The sequence below is a fragment of the Cydia pomonella genome, chromosome 7, assembly GCF_033807575.1.
Source record: "Cydia pomonella isolate Wapato2018A chromosome 7, ilCydPomo1, whole genome shotgun sequence".
In the NCBI taxonomy this organism is placed as follows: Eukaryota; Metazoa; Arthropoda; class Insecta; order Lepidoptera; family Tortricidae; genus Cydia; species Cydia pomonella.
In genome coordinates this window covers 14671577-14697999 of record NC_084709.1, presented here as the reverse complement: position 1 = coordinate 14697999, position 26423 = coordinate 14671577, and the positions used below count along the sequence as shown (strand labels likewise).

At 33.8% G+C, this 26423-nt stretch overlaps 1 protein-coding gene across 1 annotated transcript in view; it reads right to left on the bottom strand.

The window, feature by feature from the left end:
* LOC133519905 (uncharacterized) overlaps positions 1 to 20571 on the bottom strand; it is a 41511-nt gene extending 20940 nt beyond the window's left edge. Inside the window, exon 1 of the mRNA XM_061854101.1 lies at positions 20417 to 20571. The gene's annotated coding sequence lies outside the window, so the exon portion shown is untranslated. The remainder of the gene's footprint in view (positions 1 to 20416) is intronic.
* Between the last annotated feature and the right edge of the window lie 5852 nt (positions 20572 to 26423).

Below are 26423 nucleotides of genomic sequence, written 5' to 3'. Positions count from 1 at the left end.
CAATTTCTATAGCTCGTATTTGAAAAATAGCATTTTGTCGTTTTTTGCACATTTTCGAGTGATAAAATTGAGCGCTCGAAATTCAAAAACCGCCCCCCTGTACAAATATAATAACACGTTTTTCCTTTACAAGAAAAATGTATCCCACCTGTAAGGTACGGCGTAAAAATTAGCTTCGAATTGCCTTAACTTTGCAATGTCTACAGGAAACGCGCGAACCAGTTTAGCATCCCGATTAATCAGGTTTTGCACATTTTAAAACTAATCCGTTTTGACATTTTTTATTTATTTTAAATTTTATTGCACTTTTAAAAAAGTACAAAGTATCTATCAAAGGTAATGGTATGTTTATGTGAATTTTACATAATAAAAGGCATTAAAATATACGAGTGTGGGTTTAAGAAACAAACGAAGTTTGCTTTCTTGGCGGAACTCGCGGATATGTGGTGGCGTCACCAAAATATTTTTATCACTCATTTTACACGAAACTTTTGCTATAGTCACTTTAAAAACAACAAAAGATATTCATTTTATACTTAAAATTAATTAAAAGATAAACTGTACGTCAAATGGCGGTAAATGAAAACTTATTTCACGCATGTCACGCATTCGTAGATTTTTTTCTAATTCAGAGACAAACTAAATTCGGGGGCCTATTTCCGTATCAGTTGATAAAAACTAATATGCGAGATGTGTCAAAATTGTTCGAACAAAAAGCCATCTCGAGTGTTATAGAATAGAGGTCCGATCAAATTGCTTTTTTTTAGAGATGTTCCAAATTTAAATTTCATAACCAAATCGATTTTAATGTAGTTATGAAGCAATTACAACATTATCATAGATAAGAAATTTATTGTAACAAAACAGTTTATCGTAATTTTGGCCATTGTTTACGGATTTTGAAGGCATCATAGAGGGTTTATGATATGTGTGTAGATAAAGGTTATTTTTGCTTACTACAGCCATGTCCAATCATTGATCAGGTACAGCATTGTTTTTTGGGATAACTCAAAAAATTGGCACCAAGTATATGGTATTCAAAAAAGGTGCATACGTGCCAGAGTCGGAATACGGATTTGGGAAAGCTGCAAACCCTTTTTTAAAGACCTTGCCATATTGCCTGTCCGTTGTTTATACATACTGGAGTGCCTAATGTTCGTAAAAAAATATGACAGTCGTTTTTCATAAAAACAGCCCAACCCGACACGTATCTTCCGGCAAAGAAATACATTTTTGAAATCCACGTGTAAATTGCGCATTTTTAAGAAAAATCATTTTTAGCATCCTCCTTCTTCCTCGCGTTGTCCCGGCATTTTGCCACGGCTCATGGGAGCCTGGGGTCCGCTTGACAACAAAATCATTTTTAGCATCGCTGTTAAATTTTTTAACGAACTGCTAAACTTTACCGATAAACAGATTCCGCAACACGATAAAAACTTTATTGAAAACAATGTGCTACTATGACATATACGAATATCTAAGTGAGAGCGAACTTTATTGATGTATTTGTAATATATTCTCTAAATTATATAATTTAAATCTAGACCGTAATTTGACTTTTAAAAAATAGAATTTTAACATTAATTGATAAGCATGTGCATGTAAATAGTTCGTCACTCAAAAATCTCTGGTAAACGGCGAAATGCTATTTTTGAAATAAGATTGATAGGCGGTAATCTACTGGTGTCAATCACTCGTTTCCAATTCTATTAGTAGAATTTAAATGCCTAGTAGTGGAGCTATTGACCTAACCCACGAAATTGAGCGGTCTCGATAGTACTTCAAGGTATGTGGAGCTTTCTACGGTTGATACAAGACAGTGTCCGGTGATTTTATTATCTTCTTCTTCTTTTATAATTCGCCCGTATCAAGTTACTATGAGCTTCAGATACGACTAAAATTGTACGGTTAGTATAAGACAGTGTACGGTGATTTCATCAGCACTTATAAAGCGATAGCTGGACTTTACAAGTGGCACGTGGACTACCGACCGTTGACTCCAAAATGGTGGTTAAACGCGTTTCAAGATTATTAATTCTTCATTCACTGCACACTACCACAATAGTTTACTGTACAATTAGCTATCGATATTACACTTTAAACAATATTAATGAGCAAAAAACAAAGTAATTAATCACGAGGCGTGACTATCAAGATGGCGCTCGAACCGGAAGCCCCCTTGATAGTAATTCCTTCTTATCAATTGGATATGTTCTGTCAGCTGTCAAAAGTGACATTTCTGGTTGAAGAGATCATAATTATCCATTACAAATTAAAATACAAGAATCGAAATAAACCTTCAGTTACCAATTTAAGTAGTCGGATTTACTAAAAAGGCATAACAGTTTATATAAGTTCATAAATAAATCATCGACTGGCGCCTACACGCAAGACTCAGTTATGGTTGCTCACTTCTGTTATACCGCTAGGATCTCAGTTACTCGTACGTATGAGTAATGAGTGTGGTTAGCACGCATTTATCTAATGACATCATAAATTTCATGGGACAAGGTTAGCTCGTCCATTCCGTGGAGACTGATGTAAGGTGACAGAATTGACACCTGAGGACTTAAAGAGATCATATTTCAGACAACTAATTGGGCAGGCTAAGCTAACTTTAAAGTGACCGAGTGATCATTGTCCTCAAGGACACAATAAACATGTAGCTTTATATTTCAATTGCTTTAAACGAAATATGTTTTTGATAAATCTCAACTAATCAGACTTTTGTTATTTATTTATATTTACCTATAGTTTTACCTGAAACTGTCTACGATTTGCATTCTTACGTACTAACTAATAAGGTTCAATTTAGAAATGTATTTGAGGACTTAATAAAACCTTTGTCTTATCACCTATAGTTTAGAACGTTTTAAGTTTATGAAATTATCTGACTTTTTCTTCGACTGACCAAAATTAGGATGTAGTTCACAATAGTATAAAGTTGAAACACAATGGATGTGTTTCAACCCTTAAAATCTGTGGTTTTTGAACAGTAAAGTGGTAGACGGAGGCAGACATCTCATACAAAGTATTAATATAAAAAAATGGCCGATTTATGTTTTATTTAGTAGGTAGTAACTAGACAGATTTTTGATATAAAACGTTTATAACGCCTCCAAGTATTTTTTTCTTTGGTCAAGTTAATTTTAGTACTGCAAAATTGTTTTATTTTAAGCGACCTCTGAATTTAAATGTTTTCAAAATGGTTTATTGTCATTTTTATATGTTTTTGATTATAAAGAACGTTGTAGAGCGTCAACATAAAAAAAATGTATTTACGTAGACTTAGCAAATAATACTATAGGCACTTGTCTTGTTTTTACTACAGTTGGGTACACATCCGCTTACACGATACGTGTATCAGAATTATTCAACGTTTCAATAAATTCATTAACTTGGCAAAAACAACCACTACATATCCATGGGTATGAGCTGTTATTGTTTTAATAACAAGCCATTGTTAAAGGAACACAGTAATTAAAACCTATTTGAAAAACAAGGAAATAATAAAGTATAGTCATGGTACCGACTAACATCTTTAACAGATGCTAATCACAGGATACTTGGCTTAGCAAGGGCAAGGTAGATTAACTAGAGGTTTCCACCTAATATTAACATTAAGTAAAATTTACTAAAGATTAAAATAGGAGCAAAGATTAAAGTAAGTGCAAGTAGGAGTCACACGCTCATGTTTCTGAACCGTCCCACACTTTTTATAATATTTTATTCTTTGAGCCCATCTCACGCTTGGCCAGTTTTTACTATTTGTTGATATGTACATTTTACTTTATCGTCATACCGAGTTTGAGGTTTGTGTCTTACCATGGCTGCAAACAATAAAGACTGTATCGGATTGTATCGTTTAGTGTAAAGCTGGCCATACACACTAGGGTATACCTGCGCAGTTTCGCCTGAACAGTTCAACTGCACAGGAAAAGCTGTATAGGAAACTGCACCCTCGAATGCCATACACGCTCCGTTTTACCTGTACACTTGATAAAACTGCGCAGGCGTTCCCTAGTTTGTTTGTATGGCCAGCTTAAATACATACGTTGACAGACATTTATTCTGATAAAAAAAAACTAATATTAAATTATATGTATTTCATTTAAATTTATGTTAATGTGTACATTGAAATGTCAGCTTTAGTTTAGGTGATTTGATTTTCTTATAAACTGTTTCACACAAAAATGCGTGGACGTTCAGCAACAGTAGACAAATTCTGTACCATACATATAATCACTTGCAGAAAGCTTGCTAAGTTTTAAAATGTCAGTACTGGTGCAGTCCGAACAGCCATTGAAACGTTTAGGCAAGAGTATACTTTCGATAACAAACCGAAATCAGGCCGAAAATCATTCCCGTCAAATCCGAACGTAGACAAAAAGATAGTGGAGGCGTACTAAATTAACAAGGAACTTTGCTGAGAAGGCCCACAAGGGTTTATAGCGACGCAGAAAGTAACCTACCTACTATTAGAAAGATAAGTGCCTAAGTACGTTTACTAGATGCAATTGGTATAGCTATACGGTCATTAGTTAAATGTAACAATCGAATATATTTTAAATATTTTTATTTAATATTTACATCATGTTAATGTCAATATTTAAAATATTAAACGTTTTATTCAGACATCTAGCAAATATTTATACTTTTGCTTTCTGAATGTTGATATAGAGTATTTTATAATAAACAAAGGCATCTTGTATTGTATATGATAAGGATCCTGACCAAATTTCTAGTTAAATCTTGCATTTTTTTTTCAAGTACGATTTATTTTGCTTATAATAAGCTTTATATATTTGCTTATAACAATAAAATTTTGCTTGTAATAATTACAGCCCAAACGAGGTCGGAACCTCGGAACACACATGACTGAATGACTGACGTAAGGCCCCGTGAGTCCGGGTTCTTCTCACTCTCACTGAGTGTAAGTGTGAGCGAGAGGGATGTGCGTGCCCGGGATCGCGGGTATTATGTTTTTTAATTTTAATTTATTGAAGCAATTTTATTCTTTTGTGCAAAAATAGTTAAAAAAGAATTAAGTTGCGTTTAAAAAAATAATTAGAAATAAGAAATCAGGTTTCGAATCGTTGTAGTTACTAGAAAAAGATTGCTTATTACATTTTTGGTAACTGTATTGAAATCTAAAAAAACCACACCTTAATAGTGCTTGTTGGTACTACATAATAAAAAGGTTGCAGCATACTGTAAATATTAAATTAATTTATTAGAATTACACTTGTGTCAATTAACTTATCAAAAAAAGGCATCGTATCTCTCCAAACGGCCTCTACGTGTTGACTCTATATCCCAATGCACTTCATATAAATGACCGAGTTCAAAAGACCCCAGAGTTTCAAAAATTAGATACAAAATTAGTTAATAGTATTTTAATTACTATTTTTAATTTATCAGATAACGTGTTTGTTAGGTACCTACGTATAAGTAACTATAAGTATTAAAAAATATCTATTCTTACCAGTAATTTTAAAGTTTATGATTATTACTTATAGTATAAATCTTTGGTTTCTGTCATTAGCACCCAATGAAATAACATTGTAGTAGTTGCATACTTGATAGAAGTACACTGCTACATTCACTTTTTACCTTTAAATTTATTGTAAGCGTTTCATAATGCGGTGTCTATGAAGCCTGGGATTAGATATGAGCAAATCGCAATTTATTATATTAGCGGATAATTCCTAAACGCATAAAAATAATCAAACGACAATTCACAATTATGCTAAGAGCAATTATGGCAGTAAATACTACAGCCGTCTCAACCTTGTTTACTTATGTTGTGATGTGTGTAGTCCTCTAACAATAGAGGGAAGACATCGATTAATAACACATTATACTGACATAGATTTCCCGTCGTTTTCCGAACGCCGGTGATCGTTCATCGTTGGCTACAAATTAAACTGGTTAGATTTTTCTTCATTACTGGGGGCTCGGTCACAGATTTTTGCTTTACACCAATAGACTGTGATTACACAAAAGTAATGTTTTGTTGCCCACAACCTACACGATAAACTAGCTAACCTAGGTCTAGACTAAACTATTAGCTATTAAACCCTTTTGTTTTTTACGTAATAAATATTATTTGGACAGCGAACATGCATTGGAGTTCACGGCCATGATTGCGTAATGCGTATGATTACGACTGCGCGAACACCGCGTAAATGACATGACTGCGTTAATTCTCATGTTGGTTCTGTACACATTATTTAGTGCTATGAATTTATTTTCAGTTTAATTTATCACTTTATGTGAATTTGACACGGTGGTAATGTATATGATTAGGTGTTAGTAGCTTAAGTAGCACGATATTGACCTACTTATAGATACTTAAACCATTTGGCCGAAATTTAACACGCTTACGGAGATCAAATGACAACATAGAACGATAGAGAGAAAAAATAGTTTAGCTTACCTACAAATAATTTATCACGCCGTCTCTTTATTAAAACATACTAAAATGTTGTTTTGTTCGTATGTACCTACTTACTTAAAACGGGGTTAAATCTATTAAATTTTAATATTTACTATACTACTACCAGTTTATTTCTTTATTTATTATATGACTGTATTTTTTCAGTTTTAACGTCATAATATGAAAATATATATAGATATTATTTATTTAGTACGATTTTTTTATACAGTATTGAAAAAAATATCTATTGCCTATACCTACTTGTGAATAAACTAGCATATAAATAAAAAAAGGTAACTATCATATGTACTTAACTGAAATATTAGAGGCTGTGGGACTCCTAACCTTTTTATGTTTGTTTTAATTTCACCTCGATACATTGAATAAAGTTTGAAGTATAAAACCCTCAATCATAAACACATGCGCACAAAAAAGGCGCATAAATTAGCTCAAAGAAATACATGGTATTCGATTTTGGTTGGCAACAAGATTTCGACAGGGATGAACTCGGTAAGCAATAAATAATGTCTATTGTAGTTTGTGACTTCACTTCATTATATCACTTACACAATACTTCTCCATCGTACCTAATAGAGGTTAAAGATTACGTTACGTGTGCCGTACGCGTGGTCACGCAATGTTTATAATTTAACTCTGCTTTCAGTCATGACAGCGGTTGATTATTATCCTGTCAACACTTCACCATTTCTCTAGAGTAGATTAGGACAAAATCGTACACACATTGGGCAATAGGACTGCTATTGCCGTGTTTATTTCGAAATATAAAGGAAGAGTAAGAAAATAATTTACGTCTAGACCGCAACTCATCCGCGCCATTACAATTTATAAAACCGACAGTGTGCGTGACATCAGGAGATAGAAGTGCTTCGACAAATTTAACTGATTGTAGTACCAGTTAAACTATAGTTTTATTGCAAGAATTATTTGCTTGTGTATGTACGATGCATTACTATTGAGAACTAATTGTTCGAAGAAACATTTCCACAAAAAAATACACGGTGTTTTTATAAAACTCCGTTAACTCAGTCATATGGCTAAACTGTTGCCAGATAACTAAAGCGGTAGTAAATGAAAACTAGGTTCTTATAGTAAAACAATACAATATTAAAAATAATAAAATTAACTAATATCCGTCAGTATACGAGGCTAAACCAATCAAATATCGTCACTAGCCTTAACATTCTCGAATTCTAATGTTCGTCTAGCCAAGCGATGAATTCCGGCAGCGGGTGCTACTGCGGGCTACGCGGGTTCACCAGGCGCAAGCAGAATAGATGAAAACTTTAGCAGCGAATATCAAGATAATAAGTAGCTTCAATCATGCGTCTTCAGTTTTAAACCATAAGAAAGGGCTGCGTTAGAGGCAGCCCATATATGAATTAACTTGTATCACAATTAAATCATGATAATCAATTAACATTAAATAAATACAATCAAAGTTTATGTTCAGATTTACAGTCATTCAGAAGGAAAAATTATGAGGAAAACACAAAAAATATGCGGGAAGGCTTAGTTTTTTTAACCACTGGCCAGTGCGCACGGTGGCTGCACTATGCAGGTTACAATAGTTCATTTTTGTATTTTTTTAATAATTTGTATTTATTTAAATCAATATATAATAAGGCCCTAAGTGTATACGGTCGTACGGTCGTAAGGGCCTTATTTGAAAAACATAAATTATTGATTATCTTCAAAATGAAGTTAGTTGGAATACCCAGTGTCTTTAAGAAATTAAAATTAATTTAAGCTCAGGGATGCGCCCTTGAAATAAACGGAGTTTATAAAAACACCATGTATAGGTGATATTTATTAATTGATTTTAAAAACTTTGTTACCTATTATTGAATGTGGTATTATAGGTATTATGCATATTATCTCCACTCGAGTAATTAATTGAAATGTAAATATTTAATTATATATAACAACAATAGCTCGGCTTCTTATTATTGTTGCATAAACGAACCCGTTAGGAGATGCTAATGCCCGAGATACGCCATTAATTCCACAAGAATACCAGTTCCACGGGGCTCGCCACGGTCGTGATATCATGAACTGCATCAATCTGTTCACAAGGCCAGCTATTTGTCACACCGTTGTTGCTTCTGTCAAGTTGCTGAGAAACAGATTTTATGGAAAATAAGATTTTTCGGATTATTGAATCACGGTACTCGGCGTTTAATGATCGGGCTAGGTGATTAATTAGCTGGCTAATTTAACCAGTTGGCTGCGACATATATATTTATATATATTATTCGATGACGGTGGCAAGCAAGCAAACGGACCGACCGCAGCCTATAGGCACTTGCAACTCTAGTAGTTACATTAAAGTATAGAGTAAATAGACACAATTATTTTTGACCTAATTGATGTCAATATACAATATTGAAGAATGCATTTAGTTACTTTAATTAGAATGCATTTAATTGGATAATAAATAGAGATTTTAAATTGTAACTAAAACACAATACTTAAAATGGTTCATTAATTACTTACGCGTGCGGCGAGAGATTGATTATTTTGTTTTAAACGATAATTTTATAGTTGGTTAGTATGCAACTCTACAACAATAGTACATCTATTTAAAATACAATACAAACGAACTTTAATAAACCCATAAAAGAAAACGGTACCTAAAGACAACCACACAACAAAGATTCATTAATAATAAAGATAAAGTAAAGTTTCACAGACATACATCATTCAATCTAATACAGTTATTAATCCTACATTGACCAAAACACAAAACATTCAACAAATTATGAGTTCAAACAAAAGAGCACGTAGCGTGTGCATTATTGGTGCTCAAAGCAAATTGCGTATGGGACGTTGCACGCAAAAAACTTAAACGTCTATTTACGGGTTGAGCCGGCGCCATACCTATCGGCAATGCACTACGCGTCCATCCTTCATTTTACCGCAACGTTTTACGTAACACATTGACTTATTTTGCAAGCACGATCTCAGTTTTGGTTCCACGCCACAGCTTTGTCCCCAAAGACGATGGAACAAATGCCCGTTGACGCAAGATCCTGCCGAAGAGCACACGACACCAAGAAAAGTGTTCGTACCTTACGTAAAACTGTAGTAACATCGCTATTAGAATCCTTTCTATCTTCGCAATATTGTGTCATAATTTAGTTATCATTCTGAATTTGAGTGGTCAAAATTGTTGTATTGCAATATGCCGGAAGGCAATCCCAAGCTCAAGACCCACTCACTGGCTAAAACCGCGGGGTGTTCTTAATTTACTACTTATTTGTACTGACTCGCTGACTCTTTAATAAATTATTTTAGTACCTCTACACAAAAATATCTTTTTAGGTTATTTTTAATGGAAACGAATTCAAAATTACTGTAAAATACGTTTACTCTGAAGCCAATTCAGAAAACCTACTACTATCGAATTGTGTACTAAATGTCAGATAGACGGGCAGAGGCATGAACGAACGCTCGAGACCATCAGGATGTCCTCCTTTTTTCGTTTGTTTCGTTTAACCTAAATAAGAGTTAATTTGTGCTTGAATTAACAAGTCAAACAATAATCGCTTTAAAATTAGGAACATACTTTCTAAATTTAAGCAATTTTGCGTGTCGTCTTCCAATTAGCATATAATGGGTACACGGGTCGTTCTGTGCAACGAAGGAATCAGAACAAGTCGTTACATGGGCCAGGTTAAGTAATCCTACGCTACTTCTAAAACTTAGCACAAAACATTGCACGACATGAAGACGAGTCCGTGGATGATTTCTTAGGTTTTGTAAGATACCTACTGTAATACGCCAAAACAGACAATCGGCTCGATTCGAACAATGCCTATAAGAAGTCACACCTATACGATAGGTACTGATCTGTCAGTCTCAAAAGTGACATTTCATCAATCAGAAACGACACTTTTGACACTGACGAGCCAGTATTGGTGTGTCATCTTATAAGCATTGACCGAATCAGGCCGAATGTCTAAAATAGTGAGAAAATAGATGTGACTTTTACCCTACCATGCCGTACAACCCCAATAAGACTAGCTAAAACCTAGCTATGTAAACATTTGTGGTCACAAATGTAATCGGGACCATAATAAATGAATAATTCAATGTTCAGTCATTCATACTAGTTAATATTTACTCGTAGGTGTTACCTTACCTATCAGGCGAATGTTATGATTGTGGTAGTAATACAATAAAATAATGGTAATTGTAATTAGCTAAGCAATAAAGCATTAAAAGTTGCACTATATCGCATGACTCTCAAATTCGACCCTACAAATTGAAGCAACAATTACGAGATTGCATGTGCCTAATGTTAGCTGACATCATCTGGCATCTGGGAGCCCTTGTTTAAGCAAACGATTATCGCCCATCCAACAATAGATCGTATGTTGCGGTAATTGTTTCACAATTAGATCCGTAATTTCTTAAACTAGCCTGTGCGACTTTAATGTAAATAAATGCGGTTTTAGCATTGTTGATGTTTCTATGATACACCGGTCACGAATATCCTCAAGCTAACTTTATAAATTAACTACTTTATGGCATATGAATATTATTTCAATGAAACTCATTAAAATACCGAGTGATTCGATTCTCTTTCCCTTGTTTGTTTAAATTACTTAATAGTTATCAGTTTTACAATGGAGAAAAGGTGTTGTTTAACTTCTCGTGCTATTATTGATACCCGAGCAAGCGAAAGATTCCAAAATTTTGCCACCGAGTCAAACACGAAATTTTTCAACATACCAACGCCCGGAAAATAACAACTATATCAAACCATAACAAAAATCCAAACGAACGTTACTAAATATGTATCATTTAAAAGTCAATTCTACCAGCCAACATGATGAAAACCACTCAAAATTTGCATCAAATTACTTTGCCACAAATGTCACTCTTGTGTATAAAACGCAGTTTTCTCAACAGTTTTTTCAACAATCAGTGTGGTGAAAAATTATTGTTCGCGGTTTATGTGTATGTGTACCAACAATAACACTCTTTGTAATATCAGGTTTATGAATTATTAAAAGTGTGGACAACGACATGATACCAGTTGCCACTCAGCTTTTTTTTAATATTCATTGGAACTAACGATTTTATTATTCCATTAAATATAAATAATTACTTTACGTAATGGAGTTGTTAAATTGGTACTTACATATTTCCTGTCGTATTCAATTTAAGTGTCAAATAAATTAATGTTGTTTAAAAATGCAAATGATGCCTGCACTAGTCGTCCTTTTCGGTATAGACTATTAGGGTCAATATTGAGCTCGTTGAAGGAGAAAAAGCGTCACAAGATATAGGTTGGTATTTAAAGATCACTCATTTTTCAACAATCTAAAACATACTCGTAAATAACTGGTTAAGTAATAACGAATGAACGTCCGAAGGTCGACCCTGTATTATACGAATATCCGATGGCATTTGGCAATGTTATCAATATTATTAGAGAAATATGAATATCGTTAGAAATTCTATCATGTATATGGTTTCGAAATGGCAAAGACATTTTGTTGGGTCGATCGCCTGGGAAGAGTCCAGCGTGTCGTAATGAATTGGGCGTTGGTACGCAGTCTGTGTTTAGAATTAGATGAAGCAACCCAGTCCAGCTGCAACCTAGCTAAAAGCTACAGTGCAGTTTTATATTGTGTGGACGGCGGTAATAACAAATGCACTTTCTATTTATTCTACTGACTAAAAGTACTATGTACCAGGATCGATTTCAATTCCCATCTTACAAATGTTTCGTGTATATAAGAGACCTACGAAACCTAAGACTAAGTAGGTAGAGTCTCGGGAAAAAACTTCGTCTTCTCACGTGTGCAATAGGGATATATAATATTTAAATAGAAAAACATACGGTGGAAAAACGAAAATTTCATCACATTATATTTTTTCGGATTCGCCTTCATAAAGATTATAATATAGGTAGTGAATTATTATTTACGAGATGTTACTTTGTCGATATGAGGTTCCTGAAGTACTTCCGAAAATAAAAAAAAACTAACACATGCAGTGACAAAGTGACACTTTACCTAATAACTGTACTAAGTATATTGTTCACAAAAAAATGAAAGGCACCCATTTTTTGACGAGATAGTTCGAGTAAGTATAGTCTGTCACCCGAGTTAAACATTATTCTTTTCATTTCGAATACCTACGAGAAAAGTAAAATATGTACATGCGTATTTTACAAAATATGACTAAATTTAAACTTGTAGTAGGTAGTTGTTGAGAGTACTTTGACTGAGGTAAAGGGATCGTTATTTTATGGAATCGGGAGTTAAGTATCAGAATGGATTTACTATTTTTTTAAACCCGAACTGTCATTGCTAATTATAAGATTAAATAAAGCTACTTGGAAAATGACTTCCTAGAGCTAAAACGTATCACTGTCAAACCGTTTAACAGATAAACAATGAGCCACTTCCAGACCTTAAAGGCGTGATTCTATCAGTGTGCGGTACTGTGCGGTACAAACATATTCAGTATAAAAATGCTTATGCCTCACAGGCACACACTGGTGAAATCTCGCTTTAATAAATGATACGATTATTAATCAGTCGACAATTTGGTTCACGTTGATTTAAGGGGATCCAAAGTGCCATGGTTCAAATACTAAAACGTTATCTGTACATCTAATCTTATTTGAACCTTGACTCATGTATTGGATCTCATTTTCATTTTGACATTGCTCGCATTGCATCTCGGCGCGCATATTCTTATAAATTACAGCATAATAATGTAGGTACATAGGTAACATGTACAAGCAACGATACTTAATATATTTTTCGTGGTTATTTTCCTATGTTTAGATATTTTCGTCACGCCTCGAGCAGTCTTCAAAAAATCAATAACACATTGGTTTTATATTGAAGAGGCGATTAAATAAAATCCAAAACTCACATAAAAATCAAAACCTTATAAATATTTGCTTTAAATTGGACCTTTCTCTGCAGCTGATCGCTCTGCATAGTTTTCATAGTTTATGTGACATCAGCCAGCTCAGTGTAGGGTTCCGTAGTTACCCGTCCGTCACAATAGACCTTGAACGGGTGATATTAGCGCTTTATTCGTATTTTTACTATGAAGGGAAGATTTTTATGTCTTTTTACTATGAAGGGACGTTTTTTTTGCGATAACTCAAAAGCGGGTGAACTGACCAAGTCAGCTATAGTTTTCATTGAATGTCTTTATTAAGCCCTATTCATTTCTTCTCATTTTATTCATATTTTTGTACCCATGGTTCAAATGTTACAGGGATGTTGAAAAAATTAACTTTATCAAAAAAAAAATGCTAAGACATTCGTTTTGAACCCTACCCCTCTCCACTAAACATTTTTATTTTTCCGCTTTATTGGATTTATTAACAATCATGGAGCAAAGCATCGGACAGACAGACAGACTGACTGACTGACTGACTGCGGGGCCCTAAAAACTGTACTGGATATATTCCCTGCAATTAAAATAGTAATAAGGATATCCACAGCTATTAAAGGTAGAATCTAGTATCAATATGTGACGATAAACTACTAAATTGCTAATTCTATTCCTAAAAAGCTTTTTATTTGTCCTTATTTAAAGCATGTTTTGCCCCTAAGGGGCCTAATAAACCGTGTTTATTCGGCGATCACATTTATACAGACCACTGTGTGGCTGCAATTTGCAATCCACCTAAATCGATTTGTTTTTTCCACTGTAACATAAATTTCTAAAAACGATTCATGAGATTTACTATTTTATTCAATTTGCCTAAAATGGCAGTCGTGGCTCCATGATCGATTACTAACTGACAGCGTAGTGCTCTACGTTATCGATGACAAGCCAGATTAAATATCGAACGAACACGGCCCTTTATTGGTAAATACGATGCAACCCGATTAAATAATGAAGATATTTCTAAACCTTAATAGTTGGCATCAAATTTCTGTCACCGCCTAACCTTATAATAAGTGTGAATAGGTCTTACGAAATAATAAATACAATGCTGTGTTCTTTTGGATATTTACTCACAGACAACTTAAAAAACCGGTCAAGTGAGAGTTCGTTTATCTTGCGCACCGTATGTTGGTTTTTTAGGGATAATTCTTTATCATGTGAACTGATTTCAATAATTTTTTTTTTGAAAGGAAGTGTCTTTAGTGTAGTCTCATAGTAATTTTAACTATAATAAACACCCGCAAACTGGATTAAATTGCAAATTAAATTATAAAATGTTTTTTGTTATAAAAAAAAGTTATCAAGATAGAGGTCTGATTTTATTTTTCCTGCAATCTTTATGATAATGTTATTACAATGTAAAAATATCATAATTTGTCATTCGTAAGCTTCGGAGATGAAGGGGGGGATGGTATTTTTTCACATTTTCCTTCATAAGTCAATTTTTATTCACTATGAAATAATAAAAGAAATGTTTGTAGTTTGAGCTCTTTCAAATGATACCCTACTTGACCTAGTAACTAGACTTTGAAATTTTGCCCCCTATTTATATTGGGCATTTTCCATAATTAATATAAATAAAATAAAATAAATAGATTTCCAATAAGTCTGAATTAGCGTTGTTCATTACTATTTCAAATCGATAGCTTAAGTACTTCTCGAGATCTCATTTAGATATCGTTTCTAATTCGTATAATTGACAGAAGCAGCTCGAATAGGGCAACCAATGTAACTTTGACGTTAGAAATATCGTAGATAGATCTTACTGGGATCACAGCGGAATCGAAATAAACGTCAATTTTGACATGTCGCTTAGTCATCGATCTTTTAAAGATCTTGAACGTGTCTTAATCATTTTTCGAATCGGACCGTTAGTATTTTCCCACTCGGTAGCAAAGTTTCTTTAACCCTCGTGCCTTGAAATCCTTGCACCGCTCATGATCCCACTTTTCAAAATATGCGTAACGCTCGTGGTTAAACTACAACTTTGTAAAATAAATGACTATTTTCTATAACATAATATTTACTTTCTAGGCCATCTGCAAATAGGAATCACCGTGTTTTCTACAAGTAATTCGAACGTGTAAAAGGAGAAACGAGTGCACTCGGCTACTCATAATGGCCAAAGTGAAATGCAACCAACGCCTTATTTAGAGCTAGGAAGCTCTGCCTTGGAGACAGATGTCAAGAAGAGATACCAGGCGCACAAAGGACCGAATAGGTTTATATGGATGATCTTACTAGGAATGAAGGATGAATGTTATTTGTTGTTGATTTTTTAATTTCATCAGACTTCGATAGTATTAACTGGATAGATAAAGTTTCCTATACTGTACAATATAAGCACAGTTTTATCGTAGGTATGCCATAAATTACGAAAAAAAGTAGGTATGGTATTTACGTAACTAGTCGGAAAATTATTTTCATTTTTTCGGGACAAGTTGTGATCAAATTTTTAGTCTGTCCAGAATGAGATCCTCTTCAATTCAAAGCAGCCAAATGTTATCCAAATCGAACGTAAAAAAAAGTTCGACGGCAACGGCAAATAAAATTCGGTAAAAAAAAATTATACACTATCAGGAAAATTGGTTAACACTATTACCACCCCAAACTGCACAAGTGTTCATACTAGTGTTAGTTATTATCTAATAGTAGGTTACGTTTTTAACTCCAATACATCACAATTGGTCTCTGACAAAGTTATTAATATTACGTATTGACTATTGATAGCAGCTCTGTAAGTAGGTCTTGCGACGCTATCGGCTAGCCATCTACACATAACAAGTATGACTGGAATAGTAATGAAGTTATCGATGTAGTCCGAATATGTTCAATCTAGGAAGTTTGCTATTCATTATTTATAACCTGCAGATAAATTGGTAACATATTTAAAAATATCAAGTTTAAGAGCTGATTTTGATGTAACAATTTGTTATAGCTTTCGTCTCGTTTTGACTCAACTCTTTTATTTTGTGATTTGCTTAACATTCCCTTCTATTTTATTGACTCTTTTTAATTAATTTCACATCATAATTGTGCATGTTTCAGATAAAATGTAGATATTGACGACGCAAAAGAGATCTAACAGATCATACTTTAATAAATAGATTTTTATTTTTATCTTTTCTTTATCTGATTGCTCGCACAACAACTTACAATCTGACATCAATAAGAAATCGTTAATCCGGAATTGGCCTCTAGGTTACTAGCATTTGTAAGCTAATACTCTAAAAATTTGTAAATGTTTCCATGGTCAACCTTATTGTCAGTGTATAACCTACATGATTTATTGTACATACAAAGATTAAATAACAAAAAGAATGCCTAGTCGACATGCTCCCTCTCGCTCTAGTATTTATTTTTACAAACCAATTACTTGAGAGCAATTTAAACGCGTCGCCATATAAGGTGCCTATCTAGCGCCTCCTTTTATGCACTCGAGAACTAAAAAATACAAAGGTATGTAAAGTTACATAAGTGTACTCGCACTTTTGAAGACTTTTTTAAAGAGGTTATTATAAAATTAATGAAAGAAAAAAAAATAAGTTATTTTAACAATTTATTTGCCTAAATATGACTTTTAACAATGACATAAACATGCACGAAGTTTTTTTTTTCAGTTAACCATTTTTAGGGTTTCGTACCAAAAAGGTACAAAAGAAACCCTTATGGTATGACTGTTCGTCCGAACGTCCATCTGTCTGTCACATTGCTAAATATCTCGAGAACTATCTATTAGAAATTTGGAATAGTTGTGAACAACGCTAAACTAGACACATTGAAAGTGCTATTTATTTATCTTTGTTATCAACTATGGAAAATGCCCAATATTCAGAAAGGGCAAAATTCTAGATACGTTAGAAAGAGTTGAAATTCAAGTTAAAATTCATAGCAGAAAAAAATGTTTTTTTTTTGAAGGAATATGTGAAAAAAGAACCCATTCCCCCGCCTTTATCTCCGAAGTTTAGCAACGAAAAACTATCAAGTTTTTACATAACATTAACATTATCAAAAATATTACAGGAAAAATATAATAAAACCTCCGACTTACATAAAAAACACCTTCTTTCGAATAAAATATTTTATAATAATAAAAAACAGATTAGTTAACCGATTTACTGATAGATGGCGCTGTTCACAATTATGCTTTGCTTCTGTTCAAAAGCCTCTCGTGTTTATTTTTACATGAGATAATTGAAAGATTGTACGGAACCCTCGGTGCGTGAGTTAAACGAACTCGCACTTGACTAGTTTTAATAAGGATACTAATTTATCACAATCAAGATAAATTATTTGAACTTGCAATGTGTATTACCGGCAAAGTAATTTTCTTTGTAGGTATAATTAACAGGAGCAAGTTTAAAATATCTGATCAATGCAGCTAAATGTTAATGAGCATATCGAAGGGATATTTCAGTATTACACTATTTTTCATTGCTTAGTTATCATCATTAAAATGAAAATGTGTAAATTATGGTAAATAACTTATTTCAATTCCACTTAATAATAGCCGACCGCATTGCATTTTAAGTTTAGCATTCGTTTTAAAATCATTATACAATATGTCATCCGTAATGAAGGCACTAGGCGTAAACGAGTCTAATACCTTGGACGTGTCATATTCTTCAACCACTGGTTTTTGCAAAGGTCAATTAATTGTTGGAATGTTACAAAGTTTTTTTTTTAATACTACGTCGGTGGCAAACAAGCATACGGCCCACCTCGTGGTAAGCAGTTACATGCGCGTTGCTGACCCTAACACCCCGCACCCTGGTTGAGCTCTGGCAACCTTACTCACCGGCAGGAACACAACACTATGAGTAGGGTCTAGTGTTATTTGGCTGCGGTTTTCTGTAAGGTACTTCCCCAGTTGGGCTCTGCTAAAAAAAACTAAAGTATTTGATGATTACAAAGGGTTTATATATTGATGCGTCTGGGATGTTGTACGTACGATTAGGTAACAATACGTAAGACTATCGATAAATCATTATCAATTTAATAACACATTATAATTGTTCGAATGCCGCTTCTCTATGATCAAGGGTACCTGGAGTGTCATCTTTGGCGTCAATATTAAATAGAAAATCGGCCAAGAGCATGTCGAGCCATGCTCATTAGGGTTCCGTAGTTACTATTCTGTCAGAATAGGCTAAACGGGAGCTATTAGTAAGTATCATTACATTATAAGCATAAGGGAGTACCTTCACAGCGCTTTGTACGTCTTTTTGCAATAACTCAAAAACGGTAGGACAGATTATATTCGCTATAATTTTCCTTGAAAATATTTACTAAGCTTTTCTTTTACTGTATATCTTTTTTCATATTTTCTTACCATGGGTTTCAAAAGTTAGAGGGGGCACATTTTATTCTTTCGTAGACATTATTTCCGAAAATATCTACTTTATCAAAAGAATATTGTTCGAGACCCTTATTCGTTTTGAAAGACCTATCCAACGATACACTACACCTATTAAAAAAATATTTATCCATGGGAGGTGCCTTAAAACCATATTTTTGTAGTTTTTATTTTACCACTCTGTTACTATGCTTGATTTCTATGCCAAATTGCAGCTTTCTAGCACTAACACCACTGTTTAGGGGACACGAGACACGAGAGAAGAAGAAGAAGCACTAACGATCACGGAGCAAAGCCGTGGACGGACAAACAGACAGACATAACGAAACTCTAAGGGTTCCTAGTTGACTACGGAACCCTCTAAGAGAGCGATGAGATTGACAGAAATAGAGATACAATTACGCCTTACCTACACAATTTATTTACAGGGTCACTATAATTAATGCAATTAATGATTTTAAATTTAATACAACAGCGACCGACAACAGGGCGGTGACCGCTACGCGTCTTCGACTTCGAAAGGCTTTTACTGCTCCTTTTTGTTATTGTGTTCCCATCGTCGTATAAAACATAATTTATAAAAAATAAGTCATTTTTCGTCATACTTTAAAAAACTGAAGCAGAAACCATTTTTCACGATTATTTAAAATCCATATGGACACTGTAAATAATCAAGTCATGCTTCTATTTATCCTATTAGCACCATTTTAAAATTACATCAACATTGAGTGATTTATTGATAAAATTAAGCCAGTCCAATTATGTAAGTATGTGCATTATAAACAAATTTATCATCCTTGAAAATTATTTATAGCACGACTTGTTATTTGTTATTAATAATTGAGTTATTTCTGTGACGCCTAAAGTCATGAAGTACAAAATGCAACATTTGGAAGCCTTGGGCGAATTATGATCAGATTAATTATGCTATCTAATCGTCGCCATAAACCTAAAGTATTCACATAACGTCGAAAGTTGGTAGATAAATACGTTCTTACTTGAATAATGTATCATTTCTCTTGCAGAAAATTAAGGCGATTATAATCATTTGCATGTACTTACAGATAACAGGAGAAAGTATATGTAGAATATTAGAAAAAAACGTTACCACGCCTATAAACAATTTATACTATTACAGTCAGAAGTGCTCGGAGATAGGGGTTAAAATTGACCGTGCATTTAGTTCATCTAGCAGTTGCTACTCGCATAGGCCTCCATATTACACTATTATGTAAAAACTTTAATTATAATATCAAATTTTCGTAACAATTATACAGAAGTTACACATATTTACAGTTTTGGCAGGTGCAACGACGAGTATAACACACAATTGAATGACTTTGTATATTTACAATCTCATTTATTGAGTTATAACTAAATGAGCGGTGTAAGATTATTAATTGAAAATTTTATTTCATGAACTGAAAAAAAATTGAAATAATCCATTAGCTATAATACTTAATGGGACACTATCATATACTTTTTCATGCGTTCGATATACAGTCAATGTTATCCCTTGGTACTGCAATTATAACACAGATCATCTTCAGGTTATACATATATCCCTTCAAGCACCGAGCATTTTAATTTCTGAACTGAACATGAATCATACTTTTCTGTGTGGGCATCTAATTTTGCTGAAAAAAAGGGTGTATAATGAATACACGCACCCTTGGATATAATCGCCAGCTCGTATCACGTTCCACGGTTTATACCAAGAGCACTAAAACGTTCACTGTGAGAGCGCGGATGTGTCTTCCTCGCGGCGCGCGAACATCAACTGGCGTGCGCTCGCGCTCCTCACCCGGCTGATAACAGATACGGATAAGCTTGCTAAAGATTTTGTTAATGACTGAAATTGGACGAAAGTTGTGAGGGCCTTGATAACGTATATGGGATGGCAGATTTATGTTCATGAGAATATAACATTTTGCAATGACATGACAAGCTAGAATCGAGTTTTTTGAATGACTTCAAGGATGTAAGCTTTTATCTTATTTAGGAAACTTTTATTTACAGTAGCCTTTACCACTCTTAGCAGTGTCAAACTGACATATTCGCTATCGTCTACGTAACTTACTTTCTATACATCTCGCTGGTACTAATATGCGAGTACGAGCGAGATGCATGGCGAATATGTCAGTGTCAAACTGGTGGTAGCCATACTCTTAAGTGTTAATTGAAATTGAGATATGGCTAATTACTTAGGTTGAGATTTTTTTGAAAAAAGAAATCATTTTTATAAATTAAAAATAAAATGAGCATATAAGGAAGTATATTTATAATCGAAGTACCTACTGATCATATTAACATTTTAACGATCAGTACGTAATAAAAGGTGGTTGGCTAATTATAAATTTATATATTGGCCGCATTGCCATTTGTAAATATGATTAGTCTCATTTGTTGTCCAATACTTAAGTAGTTTACTGTACTTGCGTTGAATAGGAGTATGTATTATTTTAGTTTATAGTACCTATATACAGACGCCGCTACATAGCCGTAAGCCTTCAGTAAGAAATGCATATACTTGGAATAATTCGACCAATGCCGCCGTGATCCCGGTGGCCGAGTGGCTCAAACACCTGCCGCGATAGCAGAGGACGCTGTTTCGATCCCAGCCTGGGGCACTGGAGGCCTTGGTCACTTTTTCTTAGTATATAACATTTCAGTTTATAATTTATATAGTACTGTTTCTACTTGAAATAAAAACAAATTAAAATATTTTCAGAAACTAATTTAATTTGTTCTAATACTTCTAATAGTATATACAGACGCTTATGTATGTAAATGCCTTTACTGCGATTCGAACCCAGGACCCATCAGTCTACAGACGAGGCTGGGAGGTCGATACACAAATTTTAGGTTGTAAAAATTTCCGTTCTACTTACATAGGTATTTTAATCTCCAATATTACGCAAAAAGAAAGGCGTTATAATTAATTAGTTAGTTAGGCGTTAACATTGTATCTGGGAAACTGTCTGTACCTACCTTAGCTCCCAAACAGACTAATCGATTTGAGTGGATTTTTTGCCACATCTACGACGTATTTAAGGTTTTGTTTCCAGATTTATACTCACTGGGTTACTAGGTAAATGTCTAGATATAATGTAATCAATGTCATCGTTTCCTTGCCTTATCAAATAATCTAAAGTACTACATATGTTTACAAACAGAAACGCTTGCATGTCAGTTACTCAATGATGCTAATTTAAAGTGGCATTATAATCTTATAATTATTTAAGTGATAGACTAGACATTTTTAATATTTACCTTTTTGTCTAGGTATATGGTTAAGATACTTTTTATATTAGGTACTTACTCTTTTGTAAGTACCTAATGAACAAGATTATTGAAAACTTTAAATTAGTTTTAAAATTATGCGTTGTTATATTGTTTTTGTTTGCAAGATGTTTACGGATACAAGTTGCGTTGAAATTAAGAATTCTTAGCATCATATGTGCTGTAAACAAATTACAAGATAACCAATTATGAACATACTCAAATTCATTATTTCATAGATTCGATATTTGTAATTGTTTTTTTTTTAATTTATTGTTTGTAAAAATGGACATGTAAAAGTGCCCCTGTGGCCTATTTGCTGAATAAATGTTTGATATTTGATATTTGATTTGAATGAGAACAAAATCACGTTTGCCTTATAAATAAAATAAATAAATAATAAATAAAAATTATACGACATTATTACACAAATTGACTAAGTCCCACAGTAAGCTCAATAAGGCTTGTGTTGAGGGTACTTAGACAACGATATATATAAATATATAAATATTTATAAATACTTAAATACATAGAAAACACCCATGACTCAGGAACAAATATCCATGCTCATCACACGAATAAATGCCCTTACCAGGATTTGAACCCGGGACCATCAGCTTCGTAGGCAGGGTCACTACCTACTAGGCCAAACCGGTCGTCGCAGATATAGATGTATGAAATATAATTGCTTATACATATTTCAATATGTAGAGGTTATTGCCATTTTTAGGGTTCCGTAGCCAAATGGCAAAAAACGGAACCCTTATAGATTCGTCATGTCCGTCTGTCTGTCCGATTCTGTCACAGCCACTTTTTTCCGAAACTATAAAAGCTATACTGTTCAAACTTGGTAAGTAGATGTAGTCTATGAACCGCATTATGATGTTTACACAAAAATAGAAAAAAAGCAATAAATTTTGGGGGTTCCCCATACTTAGAACTGAAACTCAAAAAATCTTTTTTCATCAAACCCATACGTGTGGGGTATCTATGGATAGGTCTTTAAAAATGATATTGAGGTTTCTAATATCATTTTTTTCTAAACTGAATAGTTTGCGCGAGAGACACTTCCAAAGTGGTAAAAAGTGTGTCCCCCCCCCCCCCCCCGTAACTTCTAAAATAACAGAATGAAAAATCTAAAAAAAATATATGATATACATTACCATGCAAACTTCCAACGAAAATTGGTTTGAACCAGATCTAGTAAGTAGTTTTTTTTAATACGTCATAAATGGTACGGAACCCTTCATGGGCGAGTCCGACTCGCACTTGGCCGCTTTTGTCATTGCTTATCGCATCGTATTGATCAAGGAAAATGATATTACGAATGAGGTTCTTCTACGGTATGCAAATTTTTTAACACACTTCTTTAACATATTATTGTATGTATGTGTAAGATGTTTTTGTAATCTAAGACAAAGACGTGTTGGCAATATTAATTCATTACGGTGAACAATTATATGCATACTTAAATTACAAATTTAGAACAAGTTAATAAATCCTTTTAATGGTTTTATATTTCATCAACTAAAGGCTAGAATGTCTAACGATAATACAGCGCGTAGTTCATGATAATTATTACGTAAATGGTTTAAAAATGTGATCGGAATCAATAAGCGGCCATCATTTTATGTATAGTGGGTTTATTTTTTTGTTTCAATACGGGCAAAAATTAAAGACACATTTTATTAACTCTTCATAATGCTATGGAATGCAATAAACTGGATGGCGAGTATCATTACTTTACTTGTACCATTATTTTGTTTTTTATTATTAACGCAAATCATATCCAGACCTTCTTGTAGTATTTTATCGAAGCTCCAGACATTACTTATTAAAATATTAATAAAATAATTGTATTCTGTTTTATTGTTGATAGGACTGACATAACTATAAAATTAAGACTGGAATAATAATAAAATAACTAAACAAAGCGCGGATTCATGCGTCCAGAAATAAAACGAAAATACCTATATCGATAATTATTACGAGTAAGCGAGTGAAAACTTTCACAGATGTCACCGGATATGCCAGTAATGACGAATACATAATTATGTTCGATACGGTCTAATAACTTGTTTGCTTGTATTTTTTGGCATACGAACAAATGATAAAATTAGGAACTGGTGCTTGTTTTTGTTTTTGCTTCAACTTATTTGAACCAGCCATCCATATCCACAAGAAAAACTACTCGAAACTTCATTATTTTCATTCGTAAGCTGTTTTTTGGTGGTTATAATTAACAGTACTTGCTAGGAGAACAAACCCCCGAAAACAACAGCTTGCCCTTCTTTCTCTCTCCGAGGCATTATTACCTATTCCCATCTGATTGTGGGGTCGGCTTTTCTTATCTTTTTTTCCACTTCGCACGATCGGACGTGTCGTGTAACGTCGCAGACACTCATGTCTTTTGCTATGGTATCTGCCCATGTCATCTTGGGTCTTGCTCTTCCTCGGGACCCAGCGATGTTCAGACCCATAGCAACATTTCCGATGTAATCAGGAGGCCTTCTCTTTACGCGTCCAAACCATCTTGCCCTTAATCTATATAATTAATAGATTTAAAATGACAGCTAAATGAAGCACCCTCTATACACTTAAGAATACGCCGCGTTCGAGTAGGCGCTATATGAACCATGGCATTACTTCCACGTTACATAAAATTATTTCCAATATTGGTTCCTAACGGATACCTTAAGTTCCTACTGCATTACATAGCAATACCTAACTGTATTTGATGATCTACTATGATATCTTGATATTAAGGACAAAATTGTAACGTTCTTAATGAACTAAATCAATACTACCGTTAAATTCAGTTAAACTTTATGACTGCACCTCATTAAATGTGACGTTTTCAACTAAAAGGTACCACATTGTCGGTTGTCGGGAAGGTTGATTTCAAATTGAAGCTATATGGAAATAGCGCCCTATTGACACCAAACAATAAGTACCCTTTTGGTTGAAATGGCACAAATATTGAAGTAAGATGGGTTATAATACTTTAATAAATGTAAGAGTCTTATGCGTGTTATAAAAATTATTTAAATTGTCATGCATGATCTGGCACATCTTATTGAGCGTTTCTTTTTGTGCTCCTTTTTTATATGACCTTTTTTGCCGCTTTTGTGTTATTTGTAGTCAATATCGCGAACCCTTTTTCATCCTTATATCATTTCATATAATTTCCATACATTTTTCAACCTTTCCTTTTTGTTACCGCCATACAAAGTATATGGTAAACTGGTAACACAATAGGAGTAAACCCTGGGACATTTTTTTATCCCATTAGGATCGAAAGAACTCGTAATTCTGAGTAGAAAAAACACAAAATGAATGAAAGTGGCATTTTCTAAGCGCTCTTTTACCGAATGCACGTTTTCAAGCAGTTTTTTATTTTATATTTAATCATGTGTATAATTACTATATAATACAATCGTATTACAATGTATCGGTATGTGTAATTTTTCGCCGAATATATGTATTTCATCATACCTTTCATTTCTTGTACAGCATTCACTGATAATCGTCACTCGCTTCCTGCTACAATGTCAAAAATTGTATCATAGATACAATACAATACAATACAAATCCTCTTTATTGCCAACCTCTGAAAAAAAATGTACATGGAAACACATAAAAAAACATGAAGATAGAGGTAAACAACAGGCGGCCTACCAGATTATTTAATTAATTAGCTAATGACATCAAATAGCATCATGCGAATTAGACCATGCCATGTAGTAAAAGTAAATGTTATAGCGTGAACCGTCTATTACTTACTAGCCACTTTCCAATAACAATACTAAATATAAGGTGGCCAGTTGTTAGAAGGTGGCCAATAATAGATGGTTTACCCCACTCAAATAAGATAGCTTGTATAAAATGAGTGTTCAAATGCGGCCAAGTGCGAGTCGAACTTGCCCATGAAGGGCTCCGTACCATTTATGACGTATTAAATAAAAACTACTTACTAGATCTCGTTCAAACCAATTTTCGGTGGAAGTTTGCATGGCAATGTACAGTCAGCGTCAAATACTTTGTAGCAACCAAAGTAGCCAAATAGTTCGGTACACCATATATTTAGTATGGTGTACCGAACTATTTGGCCACTTTGACTGCTACAAAGTATTTGACGCTGACTGTACATCATATATTTTTTTTAGTTTTACCATTCTCTTATTTTAGTAGTCAGGGGGGGGGCACACATTTTACCACTTTGGAAAAGTCTCTCGCGCAAACTATTCAGTTTAGAAAAAAATGATAGTAAAAACCTCAATATCATTTTTATAGACCTATCCTATAAAAAAAAAATTGAGTTTCAGTTCTAAGTATGGGGAACCCTCAAAATTAATTGTTTTTTTTTTTCTATTTTTTTGTGAAAATCTTAATGCG